The sequence below is a fragment of the Cnephaeus nilssonii genome (genome assembly GCF_951640355.1).
Source record: "Cnephaeus nilssonii genome assembly, chromosome: 12".
Taxonomy (NCBI): Eukaryota; Metazoa; Chordata; class Mammalia; order Chiroptera; family Vespertilionidae; genus Cnephaeus; species Cnephaeus nilssonii.
The window spans coordinates 64,612,933-64,620,486 of NC_137083.1; the positions used below are offsets into that span (position 1 = coordinate 64,612,933).

General features: G+C 39.8%; 1 pseudogene across 1 annotated transcript; it reads right to left on the minus strand.

Annotated features, from left to right (window-relative positions):
• Window positions 1–3,307: 3,307 nt before the first annotated feature.
• Window positions 3,308–4,207, minus strand: LOC307108091 (acyl-CoA 6-desaturase-like; annotated as a pseudogene). The gene has a single exon. The product of its transcript is annotated as an acyl-CoA 6-desaturase-like (transcript).
• Between the last annotated feature and the right edge of the window lie 3,347 nt (window positions 4,208–7,554).

The following is a 7,554-nucleotide window of genomic DNA, read 5'->3' on the forward strand; positions in this document are numbered from 1 at the left end:
GCATTGTGTGATAACAGCTGGCAGTGTATAGAGATTAAAGGCAATTTTATAATGAATATGCAAATTTTTAGAGAGCCGAAATAAAGATTTAATGTTTCAATATCAAAATCTTCTCAAATATCTTACAGTTTATTCTTTGACTACTTTTCCAAGCACCTTAAAGCATGCTTTAATATACAGGATTAAACTAAGTGATTATTCAGCTATGATTATCTCTTAACTCATTTGTATATTTATATATTTGTGTAGTTAATTTCCAAGGTATCTTCAGGTAATCTTTCTTTTTCCTCTTTAAATTGTGCAATGTATATTTGCCGGGCAGTTTTTAATCTCAGTTTTGTGTTTGTTTGTTTTTTTTTCATTTGTTGTAATGTTTAACAACTGTTCTAGCATCATCATAATATTATTGTCATTAATATTAGTAGTGATAGTGATATAAAATTAGTATTGTTAGAATATTTGTGGTTTACAAAATGTTCACAATTGCCTTGTGAAAAATATAAAATTCAATATTTGTTAACATTTATTTTAAAAAGGTTTACTTAATTTCTTTTAACTGAAAATCTTATATGAATGGAATATTTAGTTTAAGGAAGCTTAAATAACAGCAATTTAAGAGAATAAAAAACAGAACCCAATTCTGTTTGCATCTAGCCTTTTTTCTGTGATTATGCTGTGCTTTACATAGTTGCAATTATATGATGTACTTTTTTAATTTTCTTTTTAATTTATCATAATATAAAATTCCTAGTCTAAAATCTGGAAAAGAACTTTTATAAGAAAACAACAGCATGATTGTTAAGCATTTTAATAATTTTTAAACCAATCAATACTTAAAGAATTTTAGGCTAATATATGATGCAGACTATTTCTTGCCTAGCAATTTTTTTAAAAACATGCCTTTATTGATTTGAGAGAGAGAGAAAGGGAGAGAGAGAAACATCAATGAGAGAGAAACATTGATCAGCTGCCTCCTGCACATCTTCTGGAATTAAGCCCAAAATCCAGGCATGTGCCTGGACCAGGAATCAAACCGATGGCCTCTAGGTGCATGGGACAAAGCCCAACCAACTGAGCCACAGCTGCCAGGGATTGCCTATCAATGTTTAAAAACCATTTATAATGATAATTCCTAAATGTGGACAAAATGCAGAGAAAGAAGCTTTCTCACACATTCATAAAAAGAGGCATAAATGGTTAAACAGTTTTGGGAAGCACCATGCAAATATGTTACAAGACTGTAAACACATTCATATTGTTTGGTTCAATAATTCTACTACAGGGAAACAATCTCAAGGAAACAATAAAAAGGAATAGAGGCAAACCATGCATTTCAAAATCTTTTTTAAGAGTAAAAATTAGAAAATAGTGTAAATGCTGAATAACATAAATATGTTAAACAACTTGAGGTCTGTTGCCTTGATTCAATTATATGCATTGACTTAAAATGTTTACCAAGAATATTTTAAAATGTATTTCTCTATGCCCCTCTTGCATCGATCCTTTTCCATGTTTTTGCTTTGTCCCTGGTTTGGCTCATGTTAACAACATATCAGAAGTAGTGAGACACTCTCTTCTCTACTATGCTTGTTTCTGAATTTGTCTGCTGTGTCAGGGAGGGGTGTGGTCAGTGCCTGAGGCCAAAGCATAACAGTATTAGCATAACAGACATTGGAAGGCCAATGGACCTTGATATTCAGCAGGGCTGAAATCAGCACAAGTTTGCTCCTGCTGTGATTGTGATGGCTGGAGGCCAAATACTGACCTGGTAATCCTTACATTGTTTACCAAACTTTACCTTTGATGTGCCTGTATGCATTGCTAAAGGGAAAATGTGTATTCAAAGTGAATAAAAAGCAGACTGACCTGGACCAGACTCTTGGTTCCTCTTCATAAAAGAGGTTTGCCACCTGGCCCCCATGCCTTCAAAATTCATATTTCTTGTTTAGTTTATTCATTGTGTCGTCGGCACTCCTGCAAGTCATCCTGAACTGGCCAAGCAGGTCACGGCAGGTCAGAACCCCAGGAGCTGAACAGATCAATACCTCTGCAGTGTAAAGCTGCTGTGTAATGGGAGACACTGGGGATGCAAGCAACTACCGTGTGAAAAGAGAACTGGTGTGATATAGCAGTGTGATTGTCATGTAGCTGATTGTAAATAAAGAAAAAAGAAATAAAACCTCAATAGCATTTATTAAAATTTTTTCAAGAATAAAATTATCTCTTTTATTTCCAAAAAATGTAGGGCCAGGGAACAACATGATAAAAATTAAGATCCTTTCCCTGTGGATCCATTGGCCTCCTGAGGGACAGTAGCTCCCTGGGCCTCAGGGGCCTAGTTGTCATGACAAACCGAAGGCCTGTCACACTAGATACTGCTCCCTCCTGGCTGGCCACAGCTTGGGGACAAGACACCGTCCCCCAAAGGCCCCCACTCTGAGCTTGTTCCTGTCCTGTGCTGTCCCAAAGCTAAATATTGGTTAGTGGGCTAGATTTCCAAATGTGATAGCTCTGGATCCCTCCCAGGGTGGCAGGCTCCCCTCGCACTCCTCACTTTCCTGTCCCCTCAGCTCCTGGCCTCCAAACCCCTCTTAGTGGCACTTCCCACATGGCCCTCTTAGGTTCTGATCCCAGGCTCCTCGGAGTCACCTGTGCTGGGGCTCCTTCCCTCTCTGCTCCTGACACTAACAGTCCAGGCCACCTGGCCCCCAGTGAGTGACTCCAGCTCAGCCCACTGGTCTCGAGGGACAAGTGGTCAGAGGTAGACTGTCACAACACCCAGCCCCAATGCCACCATATCAGAATGTATCCTGTTGCAAAAGATTAAAAAAAAAAAAACACAAAAAAACACCACACACACACACACACACACACACACACACACACACACACACAAACAAACAAACAAAAACCCCAAAACAAAACAAAACAAAGCAAAAAACAACCCCAACATGGCTACCTGACTGATAACAAAGCACTTTGGAGAAGGTTTGGAATGCTCCAGAATCTAAGGCATCCCAATTAGGACAAACATCTGAATGGGGGTGAGGAATGGGGCTGAGTCTACTCACCCCCACCTGGCCCCTGACTTCAGCAGAGCCCAACTGCACGACTGCCCCCTTGTCCCCCAGATCATAGGCTCTGGAAGTGGGAAGAGAGTTGGAAGATTTTAATAAATAAAATGTATGTCCAGTTTCATTCATAAATTAAAAGACTGAGTACCCTGGAGTCAGTGTATTAGTGTGACCCAATAGCTAATCCTCCTCCTCTGCTCCCCCTTCCCCATGGGCAGCTGAGGGCTGCAGCTTCATTTATGGAGGTAGGCGTCCAGTCATAGCTCCCAGACTTCTTCAGGGACCTGATGATATCTTGCAAGGCCCTCGGCAGTGGCTTTTCCTGGTTCTGGAGGCCATCCTTGGCACACAGGGACTTCACCCTGGGGCACCATTGTGGAAGCTGTGCCAGGGCATGGTAGGGAAGAGATAGTACTTGATCTCGAGGTTAAGGTGTCTGCTGAACCAGTCATTGAAGGACTGCTCCACATTGCAGGTGGCTGCCAGCTAGCTGCTGAACAGTGGCATAGGGCTCTCGGTCAATCTCTATGATGATGTGATTCATCTGCTTAACCCACACAAACAAGTAGCTCTCCAGGAACCTGATGAAGTTGAGGAAAAAGATGGCTGCCAGGATGCCACAGAAGGAATGTCAGTGATGAAGAAATGGGCATAATTGCTGATGGCACAGGCCAAGTCCACCAGTCTTTGCAATGACCATGGTCATGATGATCGGGTACTGGAAGTACATGGGGATGAGCAGCAGTGGCCCAATCAGGAAGAAATACTCATGCTGATGGTTGCAGGGCAGGCATTTCAGCTTCTTCTCACTTTACTTAACGGGTAGCCATTTGCTCAGGACGAACACGTGCAGCATGTTCACATCCTGATCCTTCTGGAAGATGTTGATCTTAGCATGATGCTGAAAGTGGCGATGGTTCCACCAGTTGGCGGAGGCAATCTTTAAGGGCCAGTGATGGACTTGTAGACACTGTGGTTACATGTGGGCTTCTTGTAGACAGAGAGGTGGCCATTACTGTGTTGCAGGCAGCCTGGGCCTGAGAGATAGAAAGGACAAATGCCATGCTATCAGTTGGAATCCAGCCATTGCCAAAATAAAAGATGGTGAACCATGCAATGCTCTCCGTGATCATGCTGGAAGGCATGGAAGGCAATTGTAGTGCCTGATGATGTGGTGCCCTCCTCACCCCCTTCTCCTGTCCCAGGATGGCTATTGGGCCATTTAGCGATGTTGTAGATCTTATAGTTGACAAGGATCCACTTGTTAGTATGCAGGTTATGCTTCTGAATTTCCTCCCAGGCAAAGGTGGGCATTGCCACCTCACACTTGATGTCCTCCTTGCCCTGATTCTGCCACTTCTCCATGTTGACTGGGATCCCCTGTGTATTGTGGCCTCCTGGTACCAGTTAAATGAATCCATTAAATGAATCCATTTTTTAAAAATCTTATCAGCAACCTAGCAATACTGGCAAAATATTTATCAATATTTTATAGTTGGGAATACTGAGGCTTATTGAATAGAATTAATTTGCTCAAGGTTCAAGTCATTGGCATATTAAACCAGTTTTAAACTTTAAGACCTATCCTTATTCTGTGAATTGTATTATTTTATCACTGGTAGCAACAAGCAATTTTCTTTTCAGCAAACTTCTTAAATAAGCAACCGGTGTTTAATTTTTATATTAAGGCATTTATCTAGATTTTAGCAATGTGGGAAGAAATATAAAATATAAAATTTAAAATAAAACTTTTGTGAAAGTAATTGATAGTGGAGGTGATGTTACAGTCCCTGGAGAGACTGGGAAATATGACAATGGGGATTTATAGAATAAAATCACCTGCATAGGCCCTTGGCTGTGTAGAGTGGCATCTCATGCACAAGTGTGTAGCAGGGGTATGGCTGGAAATTGTTTCCTGTCATCTGGAACAGGAGCAATCAACAGGAGAGCACAGGTATGACATAACTAAAGAACATTTCAGAAAATCCCTGAAACATTCTTACCAACAAGACATTTTGTGTCAAAAATATTTTTTTCAAAATTGATGTAGATAAACTCTAATAGTTTAAACATAATACATAGACTAACATTGTAAAATAGTTTATTAAAATGGAGCAAACTCAAATAAAAGTCATACAGTAATGTATGTGTATATTTCAATGTATTACACATATGTAAAGTGTCTGAATTTTATATTATCCATCAAAAGCCATTAAGTTCAAGATACAAATACATGGTTGTTTAAAAAATAGCTTATTTTTATAAGTTAGAATCACAAACTCCAGCTCTATGGCTGTGTCAGGGCTGTGATCTAGCTTTGCTATAGCAATATTTGTGACTTTGGCAGTTGATTTATTTCATTATGATTCTATTTCCTACAGGTAAACTGATATAGCTGTACTGGATTATGTCTACATTTTTCTCTGGTTCTGAATGACTACTGTTCAATAATTCTACCTAAACAAAATAGTTCTTCCAATAGAGTGTGCACATTTTATTCTGAAATATACTCATAAATAAGTGATAATTGATTGAACAAATATTGAGTTTCTACTCAGTGGGGGCACTAGGGAGGCAGCGGTCAACAAGAAATATGGATTCTATTTCTTTATTAATGCAATCCTTCAGGTATATGAAGTAGTAAATTTGTTTTTTCTTCAATCTCTATTTTTAACCCTAGAAAAACAACATCTGCTTCCTACCCCTAGCATGGGTGTATGTATATACATGTATAATTCCAGGCTTTTTATTCATGTTACCTTTGTTTTCACGTTTATAAAAGAAGTTTAGTATGACCCACACTTTCCACTTTTATGTGAAAACAATGAAATGTCATTAAAATCAAAATTATAATGTCTCTTTCAATATAATGCTAATCCTGCCCCACCTTCCCCTCCTGGGTCTGGTTCTTTGGCTTCCACTGCCTGCTACCAATTGATGGACTGGTCGTTGGAAAATAATTCCTAGAGAAGGGGTCCTTTCAGCTGAACATCACAAAAAAGGGGAACAGCATGAGAACCATTTTAGGAAGCCCATAGACCCCACTCAGAATATCTATAATAATAAAAGCATAATATGCTAATTAGACCAGATGTCCTTCCAGATGTCCTTCCAGACGACCTTCTGGATGAAGCCAGGGCTGTGAGGGAAGCCTGGGTCCCGGGTGCCTGCCAGCAGCTGGAGGGAAGCCAGTGCCGGCAACCTGGGGAAGGAAGGCCTACTCTTGCATGAATTTCATGCATCAGGCTTCTAGTATAGATACATTTTCTGGAATCCTACCATGATTTAAAGCATTCTTATTAATTGCTAATATTGATAGAGTTGGAAGATTTTAATAAATAAAATGTATGTCCAGTTTTTTTCATAAATTAAAAGACTGAGTACCCTGGAGCCAGTGTATTAGTGTGACCCAATAGCTAGAGCCGGATATAGCTAGAGGCTGTAGAGCAAATCCCCATCATTAAATTCCCTGTCACTCACTAATGGATTATACTGGGTTCACTTTGCTTAAAAGAATTCTCTCATTGGCATTTGAGATTTGAATGCTAGCCTGCAGGCATGAGAAACTGCAAGTTCCTTAATATGTATTTCAGTCAGGCTTCTTACTTATAAACATCGGAACCCAGTCTAACAAAGTTACCAAAAGCAATTTGCTAAAGGTAATAGATAGTTTGCATAAAATGTAGGGGAAGCAGAAAATCTGGCTTGGAAGTTATGTCACCAAGAACAGCAGCCAAATCTCAGCCTCGTGGCGTGCTGATCCTGGGAGCTGCTGCACACGGGCTGCACGGCAGGCACTGTGTCAGGAGGCCACAATGGTGTCGCTGGGCTTCGGTGCTCTGTGGGAAGCTTTTCATTTTTCTACAACGTACCACCACCCTCCCCAGCAACCTGGAATCTGTTCAATGCCATGGTCTTCCTCCTCTTCTTCTTCTTCCTTTTCTTTTTTTTTTTTTTTTTTGAGTGATTCTTTCAAGCTTTCTAAGTCACAAACTCATATGGTATTTTTAAGCAAATTCTGGCTTCTATCTTGGTGGGGTTGGACTCACAAAATAGTGAAAGTCTGTTCAAAAGATACTTGCCATTGACATGGCTGGGTGTTTAAGTGGCTTACCTAAAGGCATTTAAAAATTAAAGTGAGCTGCCCCAGTAAAGATGAAATTTGAAGCCATATCTATGCCCAAGGCATTATTTCATCCATGTTTTTAGCTCTATATTTATAGAAAGCTCTAATCCTAAGGAAAGGATCTGATATGGTAGAACTTCTAGAAATAGTAGGGAGACCTTCATTTTTAAGTGTTGTTTGTTTGTTTTTAAATCCCATTTAAAAACCTGTATTTATCAAGACATGCATTCAATGTTTCCTGCACACAAACTTGCATATTACCAGGAGACATCTGATGTCGATAAATTCCTCACGTGATGCTATTAGGTCAAGGAAAACAACAAACCAACCATAAAGTTAACAAGTAATGCAGCT